This window comes from Alligator sinensis, unplaced genomic scaffold (genome assembly GCF_000455745.1).
Source record: "Alligator sinensis unplaced genomic scaffold, ASM45574v1 scaffold188_1, whole genome shotgun sequence".
NCBI lineage: Eukaryota > Metazoa > Chordata > Crocodylia > Alligatoridae > Alligator > Alligator sinensis.
The window spans coordinates 2,484,809-2,509,837 of record NW_005841903.1 but is presented as its reverse complement, the minus strand read 5'-3'; positions in this window follow the sequence as shown (position 1 = coordinate 2,509,837).

Genomic DNA, 25,029 nt, shown 5'->3' with positions numbered 1-25,029 from the left:
TGGCAGGGAAGTTCAGAGGGGACAGGAGTTAATGGGCATGAGATGGGTAGATGGTGCAGGGAACAAAAAAGGGGAATGTCAAAAAGTGATGAAATGTACCTGGTAACATGTAGAGAGGTCACCTGGGGTTGTTGGATGGCAGACAGGTTGTAATGTGCCATAAATCCAATGTTTGTTTAGTCCATGATTTTTTGTATCCAGTAGATTTGCGTTTATTTATATAATATATGGACAACCCATCCATTCCAAAAGAGTCAAAGCACCTCACAATGAGCAAACAATCCAGAGATGAGGTTCCCTAAACAACACCCACAAACCTGAAAACTCCAACTCCCTCTGCCCCCCACCTATCATCTCCCTGCCCAAACTGCCACACAAGCAAACGCTCCTGCCAATCACAAACATGCCTCCCAGTTACCATTCACATTCGGTTGCAAGAAACTAGTTCCAAACCCCTCCACTCCACAGCCACCCATTCACTTAACCTTGCCTCAAGCTCAGGGGTGATTCCTCCACCCTCATCCAATGTCTCCTCTAAGGCTGCACCCCACTCCTACAGAGGGACTGTGGCTGTTACACCCATTCCTACTATCCCCCCAAAGGCCACACCTAATTTCTCAGCCCCAGGAACAAATGCAATACAAATACCAAAAAAACCTAACAAAGTAAAAGAGGGAATGAAGATCCTACTTCCCCATGTCACTTCACTGCTGATGGGTAACACCAAAGGGTGCCCTTTAGAATTACATCATCCCATCTTCATCATGCCACTTCAGGAAAAAAAGAGTGTAGATAAACCTTCTGCAGCATAAAGTTGCTGGTAGGAAAGTAGTAGATGAGGCTTGTTGTGTGGTTTATTATGTACAGGAACTTACATAAAGAAGTAACAATACTGCCCTTACAAGAGTCTGGGGTGTAGCTTTGTTGCTGTTCTGCTACACCAGGAAGTTACTGCTCCTCCCAACTATCTCTTGGGATGCCTCAGTTCCTGGACTCTCTTCATTCCCAGAAGGACTTGCTCCGTGTCACAGAAGTACATGTATGAGTACCATTTCTTGAATTCATACCAGGATGCCAGGTAAGAAGGGCGGGGAAAATCTCTAAGTAGAAGTGCCATAGTAAAACAAAAGAAAGGAAAAAGAGAGAGAGCACTAGCTGGGGTGCGTAGTTTTAGAAACCATGCTGTTTTCCTTAGTCTAATAAAGTGTTTTGTTAAGCATTAATAGAAAATTATCCTTTCAGGGGTTGTTTACCATTGTAGGAATCTATGACATATGTATTAGAAGTCTGTGATGGTCTAGGGAGGAGGAAGAGTATCTTTTTCTTAGCATAGACGGTCACTGTGCTCTGGTTAGAGAACTCAAAAGAAGCAACTCCATTCCTTTACCAAAGAAGCCCTAGGATAAGCATGCTTTTCCTGAGTGCTTTATGGCAGTTCATTCAGACAGAGATGACTCTTCATAGAAAACTGAAACTCGTTGAAAACAGAATCTTCAGAGTCAGACAACCTGTAAGCTGACTAAAAGCATTCTTTTAGTCAGTCTTTAATTATCATCCACAATCAAATAAATTATATTCTTTATTATGTGTACCTTGGCTCTCTTTCCTTACACAATCCAACCACAATATGCTAACATTCACTTTCTCCTTCCCTTTGAAGGAGAGTAGCATACACAGAATGCAACTTCAAGGAGTGCAAAGCATAGCTCATCAATACCTTTTGAATATACCAAACTAGCTCCACAACACAGATCCCTTACCATTTGATATGTAAAAGAAATTCCTTGGGCATGTTCCCACGAGCATACACATGTGGCTTGAGGCACCTCAAAGCAGTCTGAGACGCCATAAAGTGCACATGACACGTGCACCTATTCACTGCTCTGCTAATTTGCAATGCTACATTTTTTTGACATTGGGAGATTGAAACCTCCTCCCCCTCACACTGAAAAAAAGCGGCATGGTGCATGGAACAGCAGCATCTGCTGCCAGAAAGGGAGCCTGGCTGGCTAGAGGCACACTCTGGCTGCTGGCCAGGCTCTGAGCAGCTGGATTGCCAATGCTGCTGCCATGGTGGACCCCAGGACCCCAGGCAAGGCTGCTGGGGCCAATGCAAGTGCTGGCCCCAGCTTCCCGTATGCCACCCAGGACAATTTGTCCTGCATCAACCCCAATTGCTGGGGTACGCACAGCAGCAAAAAGCAGTGGCACTAACTTGTACCACTGCTACTTTTGCTGTGGCATTTGCATGCCTCTGCATGTGGGGACATACCCCTTCAGTCTATAGCTGTAAGTTGTGTGGACTATAGGCCATGAGGCATATTATGCTTCCTCTTTTCTGTATAAGGATGTGGCTTTACTGTCAGCAAAGGAAGAGAACATTAATTACAAAATCTGGATTAACTTTTGTAGTCCATCATTGCAGGACTCACAAGGGCCTTCCTCTTTCTCCCTAGCTGTACAGCTCTGGGCCATTACAGGACTACAGAGTGCAGTAGCACTTGGGTCATGCCCTTTATTCTAGGGGTTGTGAGGGGATGGCTTGGAAACAGCTGTGAGGATGGATTTTGCATATTTTATAATGTTGGGAGCATCCTCAGAAAAAGGTTTTTAAGCAGGTGTTTTACATTCTTGGAGCAGCACAGGATGGTTGTGAAGAGTTATGACCCTTTGACTCTAGTATTTGTTTATTCTAAACTGCTCAGTTCCTCTCTGGTTCACAAAGCCAAATGAGTCTTGGCTCAGCTTTGGCCATTACTTTTTCTATCACACTTATTTGGTTAGTCATATCTGGAAGTAATTTTTTTAGATAGATTTAAAAAGAAAGATAAGCCCTTTACTGTGTTAAATATTAGAATAATCTAATAACTTTTAAAACTGAGACTGGACACCTAAGTGCAAAATGACTTCCAGTACTGCCATGCCAAATTGCTTTTTAAGTAAAAAGAAGTGAAGTGAGTACACAATGTGTAGTCCCTACCAGCCTAAATATTTTTAACCTACTAATTGTCTTAGAACATACATCATGCTTTATTCCAGAAAGAAGGCACCTGTATAGCTCTTCAATGGTGGCATATTGCAACTGAGAGCAAATATTCTAAAATACTGGGAACTGGTTATAAAGGCAAGTTCTTGCAATAGCAGAGCGGTGACAAAGTCATATGGGAGAAACAGAGGGTCCATCTGTCCATCTCCTAAATTATTGCAATTTTTTTTTTTTAATTGTTAAACTGCAAATGTTTCAGGGTCTAAAGATGGAGTGCAGGCAGAGAAAGGAGCTGGGATTTTAGATAGTCGGAGAAGCTAAAGAAAATGAGAGCCACAACAAAACACAAGGCATACACAAATGTTACTCCACTTAATATAACTAAGTCTTAACAATGCAAAGTTCAATTCTTTTGCTAGTAGTGTGATGTCGGAAAGAGACAGAGGAGGCAGGATGTTCTTGGTGGCATCTTTCTTAGTGCCACTACTCCCTCAATACTGAGAATCCTGCTGTAATCAGCCTGCCAGCTGCTGCTCCTCTACTGAGTGCCAAGTCAATTGGAACAGTGCTTAAGCAGGACTGGTAGTCAGTGGGCTCTATAGGACTCCCGCTATTGCTAGCATCAGCGAGGTTGAATCAGTATTCACAGCAGTGAAAAATATTTGAAAAGCATCTTTAGTGTTGGGTCCTAGTTGAAGCCACTATTTTTTTAATAAAAAAAAAAGAAAACTGAGGAAAACCCTGATTCGTATACTTGTGAGTACAAAGCTCCATCTGCCAAGCCAAGTTGTTTTTGACGCTGTCTCCAGCCAATAAACTTCCAGTTCCAAATTTAACATTGCTGATAAAAGGATTGAATTTGAATTACTACGGTTAGCATTGCCCACCTCAATTTTTTCAAGGCTAAGTATGGTTCATTGCCATAACTTATGATCTGAATACCCTCAGGCTTTGGGAACTCTTTGATTTTTAGATCAGGATTCTACAGCTCAGCCTTATTCTTCTCCCACCTGACCCTGACCCCCCAATTCCAAATAAAACCACAGTAGATTTATATGCTCTAGTGTGATTATGTGTAGGGGTCCTTATCTGATTGCAAATGGAAAGCTAGTGAGAGATCCAAATATAGAGATGTCTGAAGTTTATAAAAATAGAGCTGGAAATGGTATCAGATTTGGCTACTTCTATTTTCTGGTTGTTCTGGGAACCCTGGAAGAATAATCCCATGGCTTTTCTGCATGTCAGGTTCTAATGTCAGAAAGCCCCACTGATGTGGAAGAAAGCAGAACAAATCCAAGTTGTTTTGAACCATCCATGCCTAGATGAAGGAAAAAAAAAACTTTTGTGGGAAAGCATATATGCACATGCATGCATGCGTATATCTCTAGTGGGAATACGTGGAAGGCATTAAATGTACAGATGCTGTGAGACAAAACTCATACAGTGAGTTCCAAGGTCTGTAGTTTGTTAATGGGATTGTTGCTGTAATAAGGACTGGAGAATATAGGCATATAGCTGAAATAAATGTAACAATAGGGATTTGGACTATTACTCTAAAATATTATTGGTATTTTGCAGACAAGAGATCATTAAAAACTAAACAAAAGCCTAATCAATTAACTCCGATATTTGTGGCCAGTACCTCTTCCTCTTATTCTCTCCACACCCCCGGCTAACACAGACATGTTGTTTTGACTGGCTGATATTGTAATGTGCAATCAACAGCTCCCAACAGTTATGGTATGTCTGCTGAGTCATCTGTTCTGTAAATTACTAGTCACCTGATAAAAGGAGTTGGAAGGAATCCAAGAGTCTCAAGAAAATAAAGTTTGTAACACGAAGAGACTATTATTTTCTCCCATTTTTTGCCTTCTTTTCCTTGTTGGTTCGTTCATCCTGATGTTACTGAGAATGAGGAGGTCAAAAGTATTTCATAATCTCTGTTGTCAGTTTTTTTCCCAGTTTTTTTTTTTTTAATCTCTTGAAACAGCTAGATTAGGGGCAGGACCTTATTTATAAACCCAGGTAGGCAGAATAGTGCCAGGGTCTAACTGTTAGAGGAAAGAAAAAGAAGGTAAGACAAGAAGTTAACTACAGAGCTCCAATACATCCCATGACCTTTTTCATACTGGAGCCTGATCCAAAGTTCATTGAAGTTGTAGGGTGCATAGGTGACTGGTAGGAGGGGCACTGGGGTGGGAAGGGGCACATGTCCCCTCTCAAAGTGGCCACCATTGGCTTCTGCGGGTCGTCACCACTCACCACCACCCCACTGCTGATGCTGCCACACACAAACTGTGCCCCACCAGTCTCAGGAGGCACCAGTGAGTGACCCATGGTGCATAGTCATTCGCATACCTGGTCTACACTCACATGCTTTAAAATGCATTAATGTAGACTAGGAGCAGTGCATACAGTCAGGATTGGTGGTGGGGGAGGGGGGCAGGGGAACAACACAGCCAGCCCTGGAACTGAGGTGAGCGAGTGGGCTTTTTCAGCCTCAGAGCTGCTCTGCAAACATACAGGTATTCACAAGACCAGGTTAACCTAATCTTGATCTAAGTACGCCTACTTAGGTGAACTAACTTAAATTAGTCACACCAGTTTTAGGTAACCTAACCCTGGTTTGGTTTTTCTGAATGTAACACCTGCACTTGCTCATAATCAACTTTGAATCAGGTCCTTAGCTTATTGGCTAATATACTTTTTCCTGGCTTTTTGTTGAAAAAGATAAAACAGAAGGTCACTGCAGAATTCAACAAAGTATGTCTATCTAGCAAGGACAAAGCAATTGAAGAATGGATGGTTTAGAATCTGGTCTAGAGACAAATGCATTTAATATGTGCCTGGTCTTGATTTTCAGTCTAGAAAGTCGCTCTTTCATTCCAGGAAAAGGAATAGATTCAAATGGCCTTACCTACCTACAGTGAAAAAGATGAGGAAAGATATTTTCCAACTGCCTTAAAAAGTAAGAAGGAAAGACATGAAGAAAAGACCTTTTCAAGACCTTTTCATGACTTACCAATATTTCTCCTAATCTGAAAATATTTTTCCAAAGAGCCTTTCCACATCCTCTAACTCCTGTCCCAAAGAACAGAAACATTTAAAAAATGCTAATAATGCCATTATTATTATTATTTTAAAAGAAAAAAAAATCTTTTCTCATTTCCAGATGAACCTTCAGCCAAAACTAACTATTGCATGAGGTTTGAAAAGATTCATTTAGCATGTTTCTTGGTTTTTCATTTAGGTCTGTTTTTGTGCTTCTAACCATAAGCAGAAACGGGAACAGCAAATGTGTTTGTAACATAATTGTAGAATCAGTAATTGCCCAAACCCTCTTCCAGGTTAATTTTCAGGTTCTAAACAGTCAGATTATTTGGCTAAGCATCTGAAAATGTAGGGTTCTGATCTGAACTGAACCTCTGGCCCTTTTTGATATTCACTGCTTGCCTTTTTGAAAGTAAAAGATCATATCTATCTGATGTAGTAAGGAAACAGAGGTGTGTTTGTTTTCAAGATATTACTTCATTCCCTTCCCCAACCAAAGACAGCCACAGCATATTTTTCAATTAAAAGGGTGGAATAAAATTGTACGGTTTTTTAGACAAAAAACCTAACAAGTTTTCTAATAGTTCAGGTCCTGGCATTCAGCATGCATTCCTGGAGGCACACGTGCACACACACAAAGCTTAAGAAGGGGGGGGGGTGGAAATCCCCTGATCTTTTTTGCTGCTGCTGCTGTGTGGTCTACAGGATACTTATCAGGAGAAATGTGTATTGCAATTTACAACACAGAAACAATATGGACATACCACACCCCTTGGGACAGATTATATATATTCAAGCCAGAGAGAAGTTCCTGTGTTTTTTTTTCTCTCCCCTCCCATGTGACAACTCTACTTTCTAAATACAAGAAACAGTTTGAAGCAGGCTAGCTGTGGAGCTGGCTTTGATGTCCTGCCATCACACTGAGCTGTGGAAAGCCTTCTTGTTGTCTTATGTAGGGAGCAGTTGAAAATATCAAAGGGAAGATGGGATGTTAAATTTTTATTGATGAATGTTTAATAGTCTGGGTTGTAAGCTGTCATGAGTAATGCTGTAAAAGGATTCACTCTGAATCTCTCTGTTTGCCATACAGTGCCTGAAAGTGATTCGTCTTTTTAAAGAGCCCAAATCTTTTTTTTTCCTCCAGCAGTTTATTTTCTACAGTAGATTAAAAGGAGTTTATCATGATAATTAGGAAAGAGTCAAGTGGGCACAGCAGGTTAATGCCCTAGCCTCTCAGCTGGAGACTGGGGGAATCTCCTTTGCAACAGAAATAAAATGAATGTGGCACTCGGATAATAAGCCTACCAATGTGGTATGTTTGGCCATATCGTCTTCTAACTGTATTATAGTGGTATCACTGTGGTTGAGATGTGTTACTTAAATAATGTGGAGTATTAAAACAGTCTGGTTTCTATGGTCCCAGAAGTATTGCTAGTTGATAAATGGGGAGAGAATATACAGCCATTTCCTCTGCTCTCACAAATCATGACTAATAAGCTCGCCCCCACCGCCAAAAAAAGCCTTAGGATTTTAAAAGCAGGATAATTAGGAGAGCTCATTCTCCCTGATACCTTGGTCTTTGTCAGTTAGCACTAGTACTAAGATGAAGCTTGGAAGACAAGGATCCTTGAAATTCTGAGGGTCCTATTTTTGCTACAAGGTTATCAACTGGTGTAATTCAGGTGCAAATAATGCTGGCCTACAGCATGAAACCTGGTGCTCTATAATAAAGTACACTTGTGCCTTACTGATTATCAAGGAGCTGTTTGGCTAGGGTGCTATAGATTTTTCAAGTCTCTGATCACATGCTTGTCCTGTAATAAAGTGCTTGTAAAAAGACAGAGAAAGGTGAATGAAGAAAGAATGGGAGCATATGTGCAGACAATGGGTAGCTGTTATAGGACAGCAGTTCTTGTCCTATTGTTATGCGATCTGCAGCAATCCATGTGTCAAGTTTGCAGAAGCATTGTGAAAACTGACAAGTCTGAATGATGTTTGACAAGGCTTCAGGAAACAAAAGCTTTATTTTCTTGTCAGAGAAACACAAACATATTTAGTTATACATGGGCTTCAAATCTTTCAGTGTTCCAGATGATTTGTGACACTTCAGGATTTTAAAAATATGTATTCTTTAACTAAATAAATATAACTTTGGAAAAGATTGTTGTTAACGGCCTGGCTTATTCCATCTGCTAGCAATAGGATTTTTGATGACAGTGTTTTCTCTTGTTGTTCCCAAAAAGAAAATTTGACCCAGAATGTTTCAAAGATACCTTATCAAGAATGATTTTATGTTCTAATAGCCAAACAAAACTATGCCCATCCATCCGGACTTGCGTATGAAGGGGTCTTCATGTGTCATATACAATTTCTACATGAATATCTGCACATACACATGCAAAGCAGAGGTGGTGTGCCCACTGGAGTTTTGCACATGGGCAAAAGCACATGACTAAAAATGCGTAGCAATATCTGTGCCCTACATATGGTGAAGAAGGCTAACTGCAAATATTCCTAACTCCAAATAAGTAGTTCTGGTTTTTGTCATATTTACATTTTTTATATGATACTGTTTGCATGGAGAAGCCTTTAATAAAACGTGGCTTAGTACTGTCATCTCTAAAAACCACCATGCCTCAGCTGGCACTCAGTGGAGTGAAAAAGACTTGAATGGGTCATAAGGCTGACTGGTCATAGAGAACATGCAGGTAGGAATAGACCTGTTGTGTTGTTTTTGTTTTGTGCTCCTTGCAAGTAAGTAGTATTCTGGACTTACTCCCTCTGACAGCAGTGTTCTCTCAGGCCAGAGTCTCATACATAGTCTTATCCTTAGAAAACACAAGGTTCTAGTTATACCACTGTATATATGTTTCAGTATGTGCACTTTTCTTTTTTCCATTCTCTGCAGATTTGTGACAGCAAATATCTCACAGTTCAGTGGTGAACCAAGTAAGAAACAAAGAACTAATTATATTAGCATAAATGGTTTTATGTAAATTAAGTATACATGTTAGAACAGTTCCTTAGTGCAAGCACCAAATCTTATAGTTACATATGCTCATTTAAAAGTAATCTGCATAAACAGTGGGAATATTATTACTACTACTAATAAAAACTTATTTTCAATACAATGCTTTCCATCCCCCTCTCTCACCAACAAGGACAACTGCTGCCAAGTCTCTCTCTAATCTTTGAGAATACAGCTAGGAATTAGAATGCAAGCTTAAAAGAACCTCTTTGCCTAACACTATCTCCTTGGGATCTTACTCTTCTCTTCCTTTGGCAACTATCTGGAGCAAGTAAACAGAACACGCCGCCACTGCAGAACCCTTCCCTATATAGGAGTTAGACTAAGCCAGTACTCATCAGTTGAGGTTGGTTGAATATTTTCTATAAAAATCAATTTTGGTTTGGAAGATGATGTTGTTCTCACAAAATGGGTCTTCTTTATATAGTAATTTTGACTCTCTGTCAGAAAGCCAAACAAACAAAACACAGAATAATTACCTAATAGGAAATGCAGTGCCACCAGGGTTTTATAATTTAATTGCCTAAGCTCTTATCCTTTATGTCAGGGGTGGGCAAAATATGGCCCACAGGCTGCATCTGGCCCCCCAGGCAATTTCCCACCCCACCCCAATCCAGCCTGCAGGCAGGTGCTTGCCTACCAATTCACTGTATCCACCCCCGGCCCTGGGCTGCCCCTGCTGTCTTCACATGGGGCAGAGCCCGGTTCACTCCCACAGAGGCAATGCATGCTGCGCTCCCACCCTCGCCTGCAGGATGGCCCTGACCCCAGCACTGCAGATAGGGAAGCAATGGCAACAGAGGTGGGGTGGGTGCAGGGGAAGAGTGGCAGTGGTCGGTAGGGCAGAAGAAAAGCAGCAATGATGGTGGGTGGAGGGGGAGTCAACACAGGGGAGGGAAACAGGCAGGAGCATAGCAGCAGCTGGGTAGGAACTCAGGGGCCTGCACCTGTGCCCTGGGGCTGAGGGCTGGCGGGAGCTCAAGTCCCACACCAGTGCCCCAGGGTCAGGGCCAGCAAGGGCGCAGGGCAGAGTGGCAGGAGTGCAGAGCCCAGGCCAGTGGGGGCACAGATTCCACCTGGCTCCATCACGCAGGTCTCCCTGGGTTTGCATGCAGTTCCCGGGTTCTCTGTCTGAGCCATGCACCTCTGCAGGGAGTCCCATGTGATGGAGCTGGCAGCCCAGCCCTGTTCACTGCTACATGGGAAACAGCAGGGAACTTCATGCTATGAAGCTGGGCCAGCTCTGCCCCTCTCCCTGCTGTCCCACCTGACCCCTATAACCTGCACCGCTAGCTCCATTGCATGGCACTCCCCCCAGTGTCACAGGGCTTGGTTATGTGAGCCCTTCACAATGGAGCCAGTGGCCCAGACACACACAGTCCTGGGGCTTGCTGGGACTCATCACTGGCAAGCAGGGGCTGTGCACAATGGGGGGGGAAGGGGTCATGTTTGTATGCACACCCCACCATACACCTGCACCCACACACCCCCATGCACCATGATACACATGTACCCACACCCCCCCCACACCCCTAGCCATCTTCCCCCTCCACATACCTTGCAACAAGAACACCGTACCCCCAGAACAAGAACAAAGGCAACATTTGGACCCCTGCTAAATCAAATGGGGAAGCTGATGTCTGACACACAGTAAAGGGCCAATCTCCTAAATGATTACTTTGAGTTGGTCTTCCACCTGCCCAAGGGGGTCACCCTGTCGGACAGGATACAAAGCAGCCAGGGTGAGGGAGATGGGCCTACAACTGATGTAGATCAAGTGAGGGAACACACTGAGAGGCTCGACATCCATAAATCCTCTCACTCAGAACACTGGGCAACCATGGCCAGATCCTGCCACATCTGGCTGCAGGTTGCCCAATAGGCCAAGGGGTCACAGTCCAGCGGCTTCACATCCTTGATGAGATAGTGCAGAGGCTTCAGTGGCTACCTACCTGCCTGAGGCTGGGGTCTGCTGCATCTGGACCCCAACATTGGAGCCATGTCCTTGGCCCACATTGGCAGTGGCTGGTGTAGAGGAGACTGGCTGGTGCTGGGAGTGCTGGCACACAAAAATGGATCCCCCTCTTCCACACCCCCTTGCCTCTGCTCTTCTGCCTCCCTGACTCTGTTGACCAGCACCTCCATTCAGTGATTGAGGGTTTTGGTGCTGCCAGTGCACATGCTCCACTTCACCCTCAGGTTGCACATGCCTGCCAGCACGTGGACCATACTGGACTACAACAGATCCAGCCATTTCCTGATGCCCTCCTTCAGCCACCTGACCAGTGCCTGCAAGCCTGGTGACAGTGGCTTATCCCAGCCAGCAACATTGATCCCCTGGAAGTTCTCCATTTGGCTCTGAAGTTCCTTCACTACAGGGATCACCTGGCTAAGGAGGACATCACCAGTGCTGAGGGTCTCAGTGGCCTGAAGGAAGGGCTTGAGGACCACCAAGATCTGGGAGATGGTATCCCACTCAGCTCTGTTAAGGGGGCTGCTGATCCCAGTCTCCCCAAGCAAGGCCATATCATGGATGGCCTTCTGTTGCTCCATCAGCCTCTTGAGCATCAGGTATGTGGAGTCTCCACATCCTGAATGATTTTGTGCTGCAAGATGCTCAGCTCTGCCAGTTACTCCTAAAGAATCTTGCCTCCCCCCCCAACCCCCGCTTGATGCTTCAGTAGAAGTAGCCCACCACCTTCCTGCATTTTGAAATCAGCTGAGTGGAAATCACCAGAAGCTCTGTCCCCCCTGACTATGAGGTGCAGCTTGTGTACCACACAGCAGATGCCAACAAAGTTGGCATCACGGGTGACCTTGACCATATTGGCCCCACTGTCGGTGATCATGAACCCGTGAGTGAGCTCGCCCTGCCCAATGAGTCACCTGTGCACCATGCGGTTCATGGCCCCCGTGATCTCCCTTGTCTTGTAGGACTCATCCATCACCTCAGCTTGAAGGAGAGCCCACCGACAGCCTGACTGATCACACCAGTGCCCTGTGAGGCAGAGGTAGGCATGATTTCCACCCCAGCTGCTCCTGATGTTGGACATGAAGTGCAAGGCTACCTGCAGCCCTGCCTTGCACAGCTCCTCCCTCCAGTACTCCCTGCATGCCTCACACAGGGAGGGCACCGCTGTCCTGCTAAAGGTGGTGTGTACATGCACTTGGTAGGATGAGGCGATGAGAGCCATGAGCTAACTGAACCCTGGCTGCTCAATTAAGGAGAAGGGTTGGCCATCCAGAGTAAGCATCTTCCCAGTGCTCTGGGTGACCTCACTCGCTCTTGCAATGCACCCCCTTTGTCTGCAGCTTTCCCCTACTGTTCCACGGTGGCCTGCCTCTGCTTTGGAGGGATGGGGGCTTTGGAGTGGGGGACTTCTCTTTGGGCACACTCCCACCAGTGCCAGGCTGAGGAGGAAGAAGGGCAAGGGTGTGCTGCCTCCTGAGATGGAGCAGCATTGCTGTGGTGGTGAAGTGTTTCACCTCATTGCTCTGGTTGATCTTCCTTTGGTAGTGCTGGCAGATAGCATACTTGGGATCATCTGCCACTTCAAAATGATCCCACACTACAAGACTGCCCCGCTTCTGGATTGAGAGTGGGGATCCTGCCTTATCCCTCTCCTCAGCAGGCAGAGGCATAGCAATAGGAGGAGCTGACTCAGCTGAGCCACTTGCCTCCACAACCTCCTCTGAGATGCCTTCCTGAGAAGGAGACCTGGGTTTAGGGGAACTTTGAGGGGTGTGGAGCACAAACTCAGTTTCCCCCTGGGTCCCCAGAATTTCTTTAGCTAGGGCACTCAGGTCCCCTGGTTCCAGATCCAGCTGCTTCTCTGGCAGTGGGAGGCTCATGCTGGGAGATGAACTTGGGGTGTAGGAGACTGTCATTCTGCTGCTGGTGCCTATTTCTGGTGTTAGGGGAGGTGCTGCAGGTGCAGGGACAAGTACTGATCCCACCTCCTTGCTTCTACTGACAGCAGAAGACAGGAAAGAGGATGCATCTATATTTAGGGGCAGGAGGAATATGCAGCTTTAGCTCTCCCCCTATCCCCTCTAGCCCCTCTCCCTCCCCTGACAGAAGACCTGGCATGTTTCTTTCCAGCATGCTTCATATTAATCTTTCCTGTGCTGGAAAATGTGTGTGTAACTAACTAGTAATATATCCCTTCTTCTTCTCTGATGGATGACTGTGTCTGACTTTTTCTTCTGTGTTGTGCTTACTGTTGTTCATGTAACTAAAAACATATCTCCTCCTCTTCTTCTCTGATGTATGACTGTCTGACTTCTGTATTGTGTTTAATAATATGAATCTCTATTTGACTACTTCTGTGTTGTGTTTAGTCTGTATATAACTATAACTAAAAATAACTATATATACTCTCTTCTTCTTCTATGACTGTCTGACATCTTCTGTGTTGTATTTAATAAAATCTGACTTCTTCTTCTATGATGTATATGTGTGTGAGTGTGTGTAATGTATGTGCTTTCCTACACAGTGATGGATCACACTGCCAGGGAAAACACAGCTTTCTTTTTAAAAAGTGTGGAGAAAAAAACAAAACAAGAACAAATATAAATTGAAAGCAATAGATGTGATAGGAATAAGTAGAGGGATTCTAGTTAGTAAGCTATATCCAATCTTTTCCAAGAACAGGAACTAGAAGGAGACTGTCTAGGTAGGAAGCCAAGCCAGTCCAGTACCTTTCAGATGCTGTTGCTCAGGCAGAAACAGCTCACAAAAGGCACAGAAAGCCTGAAGCCAGAGTCTTATATGCTGTTTCTATTTCCCTTCCCCAGAGCACTGTGATTGGAAGGGGACTCAGGGAAAGATCACAGTCACTTGTCAGCTAGAGATGTCAGTCTTTCCCACCATGCTCCACCCCCCCCTCTTCTCAGTTTCTGTTCCCCTGAAAGACTGCCTTCTGAATCTCCAAATGTTTTCTGAATCGATTCAGAGGCTCGTAATAAATTTGGAGGTTTTTTCTTTTCCCAATTCAGTTCAGATTTAGTGATTCAGCCTCCAAATTGGGCCTAATCTTCTCCGAATCGAATTGCAGACCAAAGCTTTGCACACCCCTAGTGCTTACCCCCTTGCATAAGGGCTGGGAAGTTAGGGTAGTGCAGTGGCCAGGCAGGGAGGAGCCTGAGCCAGCACTTATCTCGTCACACTTTGTAGAACCTTTCAAAAGATCTGGTGGATTCTCTGGTTGAGAATCACTGTCTGAGGCCTCATCCGGACCAGCACTTACAAGTATGAAGTTAGCAAGCATTAGCTGACATGTTCTAACTAATGTATTTGTCAAGTTTAATGTAACTAAGTCATTGTGTATTCTCATAGACTTTTGAAATAGGCTAGAACATGTTAGCTAATTCATACCCACATCTTATCATTTTCTTCATATAATATATAAATACACCTTATAAGTTATAATCTGCAAAAAAAATTAAAACTATATAAATATCATGGCAAAAAAACAATAATGTGTATTTCTGAGTCCAAAAGATATAGTAACCAGAAAATGCTTAGGTATACCAGTGTAATTTGATGTATGCTATTTGACCTTTGCTAGGCATTGCATGTAAATTAAACCTGTGATTAAGCTATAAAGCCAAAGGCCATATTCCTTGGGAAGCACAGCTCAGAAAGATCAATGTTTCAGCCGACTGTTTCCATTTTTTTAATTGTAGCATTTCTACCACTTCTAGAGATCCAGTATCTCAGTACTGTCAACATCAACCACTGAGAGCTAGTATAAGAACTTCTGGAACTTTAAAGTAGGACCTTGTGTTTAGTGTTTAGTTTAAATGGCAAACATACTACGAAAAGGGTTAAAAATTAGTTCAGTTTCTGCTTTACTGGTTAATTTCCTTTTTTCATTTTTGTCCTAAACGTAAGCTTGCTTACTTGAGAGCTACTAGGGTTCAAAAATAAAGCTGGACCAAGTTGTCACTGAGTCCTGATGCTGGCGATACTGAATGCCTTCAATCAGCAGTTTAATAGCCTCTCCTCCCACAGGCCTCAATAGGTACAGTTGAAAGTGCTGTTATTCATGAAATACCCAAAGAAATTTGGCCCTACAATCTTGATCTTTTTCTGTCTTGTCTTTTCTCATAAAATTCTGGTTGATTGGTTTGAAGAAATAATTTCTTTTTCACTGCTTCTAGAAGAGACCTGTCTTTCAACACAGTTCTCTTTTTAGGTCAAGCCTATGTTTTGCAAAGCACACAAGATATGCATGTGGTTTTATAGCTGTGTAGTCATGGCAGCAGTGTAGATGTCCTGCTATTTGTTGCATTTTACACTTTCCTAGGCAGAATGTAACTTATTCACCATTTTCCCCAATAAGCATTGTACATATGATGTGCTGATTGTGCCCTCCAAGGCTAAGTAGAGAAAACCAAAAAGCCCAAGGCTGAATTGATTCAATCTTTGCAAGTTAGTCTAAACTGTATAGATTGAACTGATAAGCAAGTGAACAGACGTTCAATTCTCATTCCAAAAATGCAGCCACATACCTTCAGTGGCCCAGGCCAGAAGGCCGGGGTGCTAGAACATGCCTCCCTGCTCAGCCAGAGCAGAAAGCTTGGGCCAAGGCTAGTCCACCCCCACTGTGAGAGAGGGTTTGTTGGGTATGTGCAAAGCATCCTGGGATGCTGAGGGACTGAGTTAACTTGAATTTGGACAAGATCTAGGACATAAGTTCAATAAACTAATTTAGCCTAAATCAGTTAAGTCTGATATTATATCCATCCAGGTTTTATCTTTAACTGGTTTTGGCCATTTTGAAAATGGTTTATGTGCACTGAAATTCTGCTGTTACAGATTTAAACTGGTGTCCTGTCACTTATACCAGCTTATGTGTAATTTCTGTCCCTAGTCCAAAGGAGGGAAATGTTTAGCAAATGCAGGACTGAAGAAATGAAGGGCACTTTTACACATGTTCTGATGGGTTCTGATTGCAACACGTTGGAACAGACTTGATTAATTGAGTCTGCTGGAGTGCCTAATCAGAATGCTCCAGTTGTGCTGTAGCATCTCATGTATTCAGCATCCCCACATTTCAAAATGGGTCCTTGAACAAGCTTAAGTTAAAGCACCCCCTTCACCATTTTGAAATATGGGATGCTCAATACATGAGACACTGCAGGCGTTTTAGTTAGAATGGCTCCCGAGAGCTACTCTAATTAAAACCTCCCCCCATCCCCCTGCCCACCCCAGAGCACATATGTAGGTGCCTGAAGTGACTAAGGGTTTTCTCTGGAGTGGTCTCCAGGTCAAGATTTTAGGCTTTGTAAACTGGCAAAATTTGTTCAACTTGAATGAAGCTATAACTAATCTGATAATGTGGCCTAGCCACTAACATTTCTTTAGTAATTGCTTATAAAGAAAGAAGGATTAAGGAAGAGAAATGTCTCTGTTTTGAAGTAAGGAATTCTGCTGACACAGATTCTGAGAGCACATCTTGCTTAGTAGAAGCATTTGAACCTTGAAATAGAAATATAGACCTCTTAATTAATCTCTCTGTTATTTTATAAAGTGTAAAGAAAACTAACACAGAGAATTTTACCATTTAATTATAAAAGGAAAAATGTGTCCATGAGTGTGTGCTGGGGAGGAGGGTGTAGATCAGGGCAGAACAACATAATACTTTAAAATTATAATTACAGAGGAGGGGAAGGTTTATTAGACAGCAATAAGCTATCCTTTATGCAGTGGAATTCTATTAGAAAGCTGGCTTTCAGCCTTTCTCTGCTTAAAGTTATGTCAGAATATCTCATCTAAACTCAATTTTTCATGAATTTATGCGTAGACATAATTTTGTTAGGTAGAGACTGACCACAGCAGAAATGTGACTTACAGTTAAAAAAAAGGGGTGGGGGGGCTCTTTTAAGGGAATGCGGTAAAAGCCATGAAAGCAGCAATTAATGGCACCAGGTTTGTTTTGCTGATCTGTACCTATAACTGTGCTACAGTGTCTTTCCTTTCTAGTTGCATATGCCATTCTTGTGAATAACCATGGTATTTCCTACGTATTCTTCTCTTCCTTTATTTTTTCAGTAGCTCATTTTGTGCATGACAGCAGCACAGAGTTAATGTACATACCATGCTCATAATGCTCATACAAAACAAAACAAAAAACTTGAAATGACCCAAATCATATATCATAGCCTCCATTTTCATATATAGACAGGATTTTAATGGCAGTGTGTAAAATACTTGCTCATCTATTCATAGGCCATTTGTAGCATCTGACAAAGTAGATTATAGCCTTCAGGTTATAGCCTGCCACACACTGCACATGCAGGCATTCCCTGTGCTACTAATTTGTAGTGCAGAGGCAGAGATCCCGGGGTCAAAAAACAGATGCTGAACACAAGTGGGGCCATTCCACCCAAAGCTGGTACCTTGACAGCTGGAGCCATGCTCCAGCTGCCCGCCAGGCTTCCAGTGTGGCTTCAACCCTGGGAGGCTCCCCAAACCCCAGGTAAGGCTGCTCGGGCCAGCACAGTTGCTGGCCCCAGCCTTCCCTGCCCAACCCGGGATAACCTGCTATGCACCAGAGTGTGCATGACACAGGTATTCCACAGGTACAATTAGCAGTGGCATCAGGTGTGCCATTGCTATTTGTCCCCAGGGAAATAAATGTCTGTGCTTGTCTGGATACAGCTATGGCAGGTATTTCATTTTAACTATATGTCTGGCTTTATTCTATTAATATACTATATGGATTTTATTATACTTCTAGAAACCTATTGATAGATACACTCATAAAATCAAATAATGTGTGAATAATAACTAGGAGTTATTAGGAGATGCTCTCTAAAGCACCATGGCAGTAAAAGTGATCTTGCTTTTTGATAAGCTTAGTACAAGCTTTCAAAATTTAGAGCCATTAACCAAACCAAACTTGACATTCTTTAAGAGGTTACCACCCCTAATGGATTCCTGAGTAATCAGCACTCAACTTCCCCCACATTTAATAATATAGTATTATTGTTGTTTTTATTGTTTGTTTAGAGGCTCCAACTAAGATTGGATTCCAAGATGCTGCATATAAGTGTAGGAGAAGATGATCTCTTCAACCAAAAATCTTAGAATCAAAACAATCAAGAGGAACAAATGATAAGAGAAAGGAATTATTTTTATCACCATTTTTATACGCCAAGAGCCTTAGACTCAGGGCCCTGGCAGATATCTGTTAAAGGTGCAATGGGATCTATGTGCAATCCCCACAATTGCTCTTCCTGCCATCCCACACGTGTATGGCAGCAAGCATGATTGTGAGATCAAGCATCAGGTTCCATCACAATATTGCTGATACAGGAGGAGCCTGGAATCCAGGTGCCCTCTGTACTGGCAAGGAGCAGGCTCCCATGACTCAGAGGCCCAGTCAGCTAATGGGGCACTGCATGCATTCTTGCTGCTGGGAGCCCTGTCAGTTGATTTGGGCTAATGGCTGATGGCTCCTAGTGCATGGTGCACCCCCATGCCTGAAAGCCAAATCAGTTGATTGGAGCTCCCAGGAAACACAATGGAGCCCTTGACTCCAGCTGTGCATGGAGCTGGGAGCCCCAATCTGTTGTGTATGGGAGTCAAGGGCTCTTATGCACTCCAGAAGGTTAAAGCAGTAGCTAACTGAACCTCTCGGCCTCAGTAGGCCCTCTAGCCTGGGAGTGGCAATCAGCTAAACAACTCACTCAGTTTCAGGAGTGCATGGGAATCAAGGGCTGCAACTGGAGGCTAGGAGCCCCGCTCAGCCTGACCACACATTCAGTTAATGGTGTGATAGGAACCAGCCACAAAGTTATTGCATATATTTTGTGTAATAACCTTGTGGCTTATTTCTTATTTTATCATCCGTTAATTGCATTTATGTATACTGGGTAACTACTTAAGACATGATTAACTGGTTAATCGTATCTGAAATTTAATATCTGTCAGGAACCTCAGAGAGACAAAGGGAACAAATTGTAAAAGGTGTTTAGGGCCATTCTTCCTGTTGAAATCAATGAGAGACTATGCAATGTATCCAGATCAGGAGTGGGCAAATTTATGCCATACTGGGTGGGCAAATTTGGGTCAAATTTGGGCCACAGTGGACTCCATTTCCCAGCAGTCCCTGCCCACATTGCTGCAGTCAGTTTCCATGGAGACCCCAGGAGCAGTGGTTCTGTGGAGACTAGCTCCAGCACCACAGGCAGGGTGCACAGCTGGGTGGGGAGCTGCTCCAGTGCTGGGATCTGGTGGCAGTGACAGTGTTGTCCGGCTCTGCGGCTCTGCAGCTCAGATCTGTGGCTCTGCCCCGGCTCCAGACCATGCTGTCACCACTGCAAGATCCCAGCCCTGGCTGTGGAGCAGCTCCCTACCCAGCCAGACACTTCTCCATGGCAACCATGGTCCTGTGCTGTCATGGCACCCCCACTGCTAGGATCTCCATAGAAATCAGCTGCAGCAACATGGGCAGGGGCTGCTGGGAAATGGAATCTGGCCACTGGCTGGATCTGCCATTTTGCCCACCCTGATCTAGATAACAAGAACATCCTTAGTGTCAATACCCTCAAGGGCAATAGGCTACATAGTAAACCAGAAGCAGTTTAGCTGTTGGCAGGCAGATTGGGTGAGCTTATTAGCTGGCAGGGCAGGCTAACTGGCAGTCTCATTCAGCATTGCTAATTAGTTCATCCCAAACATCATGTAGAGGCAACTACCCTGCTTCCAGTTTAGCAGGCATCCCAACAAAAGCAGCACAGCATGCTTGAAGGTACTGCCACCAAGAATAGAATGTTTACTGTGAAGATGTGACCTATATGTCTATAAAAATGTTTAAAAATAACTTGCCCTAAGGTTGTTCAGGACATCTGTGGCTGGGCAAAGTATAGAATCTAGAATTTCCTAATCCTAGTGCTGCGCTGTAATCACAAGACCAACCTCCCTCTCAAATAAATTCCTGCTTTCAATTCACTGGTTCCCATAGTAACCCTCTGCCCTCCCTTCCTCTCCATAGTGTTTCATTCCAAATTAAATCACACATTTTGCAATGTGTCTGTCTTTCTAATGGGCTTTTAATATGCTGACTTTCTTCTGTAGCCTCACAGTCTAATCAGAATGTCCCCCAAAACCACGTAGCGCAATGACGGAGAAAATTGGGTAAATATAACATGCCTTGTCAATGAAATACTGGCAGAATTGGGACATCTTGAGCCTTGCTTTCTTTTTGCTTCAGAAAGAGAAAAATGAATTAATTCATCATTTTGTTTAAGTATGGAAGAGGACACCATTACAGAAAACACACTAGAAAGAGAATTAAATTGATAGACCACCAACATTTTAGTCATGTGGATGTTGCTTCATAGAGGTGAAATTTCTTTTTCACTGGCTTTTAGTGTGCCAGGATTTCCCACTGAATTGTCTGCTATATGTAGTTAAAAACTTTTTTTTTTAAGTATGCCCTATGGATCTCAATCACCAGCTGGTTGAGACAGATTTGCCCCCTCCCACCACCTCCACCCTGGTTGTGCGTTTCCTTCCCTTCTCCAGTAAATAAATAAAACAATACCACAGCCTGATAGGCAACAGTACTAACACTTCCTGGCACTGGGAAAAAAGATTCTCCAAAATCAAGAAATACAATTCTAAGCAATAGGGGAGATGGAAAAGGAAAAGGCTAAATCCAGTGATCCTAGGGGGCAGGGCGAAAAGGAATGATTAGTAAACCCTGAATAGCAGGGCAGCTAGCTTTTTCCTTAAGCAGGTGATCTCTGAGTCCATAGTAATGAGGTGGTACACACAACTGCACTGCCCTAGGAGAGTGAATTGACACATTCACAGTCATTATATTCAGTTCCTTGTCTCTCATCTTCCTCCAAAGATAAACTGATGTTCTGTACCAGTAGCAGATTGTTTTTCTCCACACTGGCTCAGCAATGTTGGCTGACACCTTGGGGCTGAAGCCAGGGGTTCACCTATTCCTTATCTTGGCTCTGTACTTGCTGCCTAGCTACGTAAGGTAGGGAGTAGTGGCTCTGCAAATACTATTCTTCCCTCAGCTACTTGTAAGTAGCCTCTGCAGGGGCGGTTAGGGGAGTGTGTTCTTACCCCTTTACATGAATATTTGGATCAAGATAAAAATCTTACGTTGAGGCAGCTGCTAATAAGCAATAGCATTTTACATTTATTACATTACATTTTACAAGTCCCATCATAGAAATGCATTAAATCCTGAGTGCTTTCTGATTGTGTAGAGCAATCTTATGCTATTTATTAAGGACAGGTAACAAAGAATAACTTATCAAAGTGAAACGGTGTAAGGAAGACAGTCAGGCAGACAGGCAGACTGTGATCATCAGGACTGTGTGAACACTTCATACAGAAGAACTTTCCCTAATCAGGGTGTGAACATCAACACACACGTAGTTATCACTATTAAAAACAGTTAAATTATTAAGGGCTTGATCCAAAATCCAGTGAAGCCAATGGGAATCTTTCCATTGACTTCAGTGATCAGGTTGTAAGTAAATGTGCTTGTGTGGGAAAAGTACATATGTCTATATTTGAGTGAATATGTGTATATCTATATCTATCTATCTATATATATATCTTTGTGTGTATGTGCATATATGCATGTGTATTTACATACACATTCTCACAAACACAAATATATATTTAAGATTTACTGTTCTGGAAAACCTAGTGAATAATGTAAATGATTAAAGCAGATGCCTCGCAGAAAATATTGTTCAGACCTCCTCATTTAAATTCAGCCTCTTATTCACACTTGGTAATACACTCTGCAGTATGAATTATGGATTCCTGTTTTTATCTCTCTCACTACACATGAATGTTTGATAAAGATTGTTTCCAATATTATATTTTGTCAAAATGCTCATCTAAAATTCAGTCAGAAATACTTTCCAGTAATTATGCATTGACTTAGCACTAAAAAAAGCCAAATGGTATTATCATTGTTTTTCCTGAGTATTTATGCTGAATAAGTGTAGGAGACTGACAACATTTGCAGCCAAAATTCCTTATTTATTTCAGCTCAAATGGAGTCCAGGTAGCTATACTATGTATTTCACACTCTCTACAAATGCCTTGACCTCACCTCCTTGTCTTCTGTGAAAAAGGCAGCCTCTGTACTAAATTATTTGGATTAATATCCCAAAGCGGTCTGGATCCACATTGGAAAAATATAAAATTCATCTCTTCAGGGCATTGGGATACCTCTTTATGAGGTCTCTACAGGAAGAATGCCTAGAAGGAACAAAAGTTTGGTCCCAAAGTAATTTTTAATAATTTTATTTATTTCCCAGTCCTCTGGGGGAATTTAGTGCTCTTGAGCATGAAGTATTAACTAAAACAACACAGTGTGGGCAAGTAATTGGCAAACTGTCCCACCCTACTCTGTCATGACCTACAATGCTGCTACTTAAACTGTACCAGACTGTGGGACTACAGTCAAATGCCCATAAGTGACTAAAGAAAAACTCTCATTGAATTGAGCAGACTTAGGATCAGATGACACTATAAACCTCATTTTCCCTTTGGAAAATTGATTCTGCTAAGGTTGAAACTGCCACTATTTATGGATGTATGTTACTGTACATTGCATATGTGCATTATGGATTTGCTACTTAAGTTTGAAGTCCTGAATCACAGTCGATTTGTGGGAAGCTTCTGTAGAGCTATCTGTGCTTCCACAATCTCTTTCTCAAATGCAGCAAAATGTAGGTACGGTTGTAACTCATGCTACCGTGCAGTTGCTAGAAATGGTAATAATAGCAAGGAAGACAAAGCAGCCCAGGAGCTAACAACCAGATTTTACTATGAGTCCTTGGAAATTTCAGACTCTGGTTGCTAACATGTAATGTTGTAACTTGTGCCACCATGTCTGCACTTCTTTCATTGTCCCTACTAACTAGATTAAACTAACACGGGTTTACCAGTACATGTTTGGTTCATACCTGGGCTAGACAGAACATGGCATAATTTTGTATCTCTTCCTGCATAAGCAGTTAATAGATGATGGTTTTAATTTTACTCCTACTTTCATAATTTGTAATGATTCTCTTTCTTTTGAGGTCCTTAATGCTTCAAGCTGAGTCTAGGAGTATTTCTGAGTCCTGGTGTAAAGAACAAATTACAAATCTTAATGACTGTACATGGAACGTTGTGTTTAACACACTGTTAAATGAATTATTGCCTTTTTATTGTTGCCTCGTTGAGTCATGGCATGGCCATCTAGATCAGTTTCCTATTTGGAGAGGAAATAGGTGAAGTCGAGTCAGGTATTCTCATAATCTATATATGTTTTGTAAATACATTTTTTAAAATCCTTTGTTCTTTGAGAAAAAAGTGGTGCAAAATATACACCGCCCCATGCAGAAAGCTTAGGCCTAAGCATTTCTTTTTTATCCACAGAAGCAGCTATCTTAGCTTCTGTCTCTCCGTGGGCTTCTTACAAATCTCAAACAAACCGAACTGCTTACACATATTTGTGCCCCTTTTCTTTCCTCCCTCAAATATACATGTGGGATCCTGCAGTCTCGGTGGTCTAGAAAAGTGGTCCAACAATTAACTCTTTCACTGCTGCTCTCTAATACAAAGAAGTTCACAAAAGTCTATGGCAAAAGACAGTACCTTAACCTGAAAAATACCCTTAATGGTTTTCTGGGTGCAGTAACTGCACAGAATCTCTATCTCTTTCTCAACAGAATTTTATTCTGGGATCTATTATGGAAGCTATTAGCACCTTTGCCCATAATGATCTGATGACAGTGTAGCTGCATGCGGTTTCCAACACTTATTCTCCAGGGAATGTCCACAATTAGCATAATATTAGGAATCTGTGTGTGGGTGTACATGTGTCTACCCATCTGTTTAATGACTGTTATGCATCAGCTACTCCAAGTAAGGGAACTGTTTTGCCAGACATGGCCATAATTTCAACATGTTTCAAGGCAGGGGGAAATCTACATATTTGTGCTGTCATGTACCTAAAAAAGATATCTTCTATGCTAGTTTTGAGATCTGTTGAGGCCAATAGAGATGCGGTCAGCAGTTCTGAGGAACTGCTTACGTAAAGCAAGTAAACACTTGCTAATGTCAATATTTCCACCTTGCAACCAAGAGAAATCATCATTTCTGCTTCTTATCCTGATCTGCCCCAGTGATCTTATGGGAGAACTTCACATTAAATGGTCGTTATGTGTGCTGCAGGCAATATTGGCATTGTTCAGGTGTATGTCATTGGTAAAGCATTGTATGGCATGACATGTAACTGCCTAGAATGACAACATTTAGAGGTCAATAAACATTTCAGCAACAATGTAGTTCTTGTAGGTAGCTCTGATGCATCAGAATCATGAGCTGAAAAGAATGGCTACAGGAAAGCCCACTGGAAAAATAGAAGGTCTGTGTTGCTATCTTCTTTTAATAGTGTTCATAGGGTTTTCCTTTCCTTTTGTCTACAAACAAGGACAGCATTCCATATATCAGAGATCTATACCCCCAGTTGGCGTAAATCATCATATTTCCTGTGGCTTAAATGGAACTATGCCAATTTACATCAGCTGAAGATCTGGCCCCCAGACTCCAAGTTTATCCTTTGTATTCTTGGATCAGTAACCAGGGAAAATCATTATCATTTGCTTTTCCACTGCATACCCATACTGTGGTTAAAGATGAGTTACTGCATAGTTTGGGTTAATGGAGGTATATTCCCCTGAGACATAAGTACACACTAGCTTTAAGATGGGGATGGGTACTTTATTACAGTGTATAACTGATTTCAATGCTGCTTTATCATCTGCCAACATGCACACACAAACTAATAAGCTATTCACTGCCTTTTGCCCCTGAGGGCGCCTTTCAATGAGGAAAACCATTGATTTTTACCATCAGACACACAAACTATAAGCTATTCCCTGTATCATTCTATCCCCAGTGGTACATTCTGTAGGG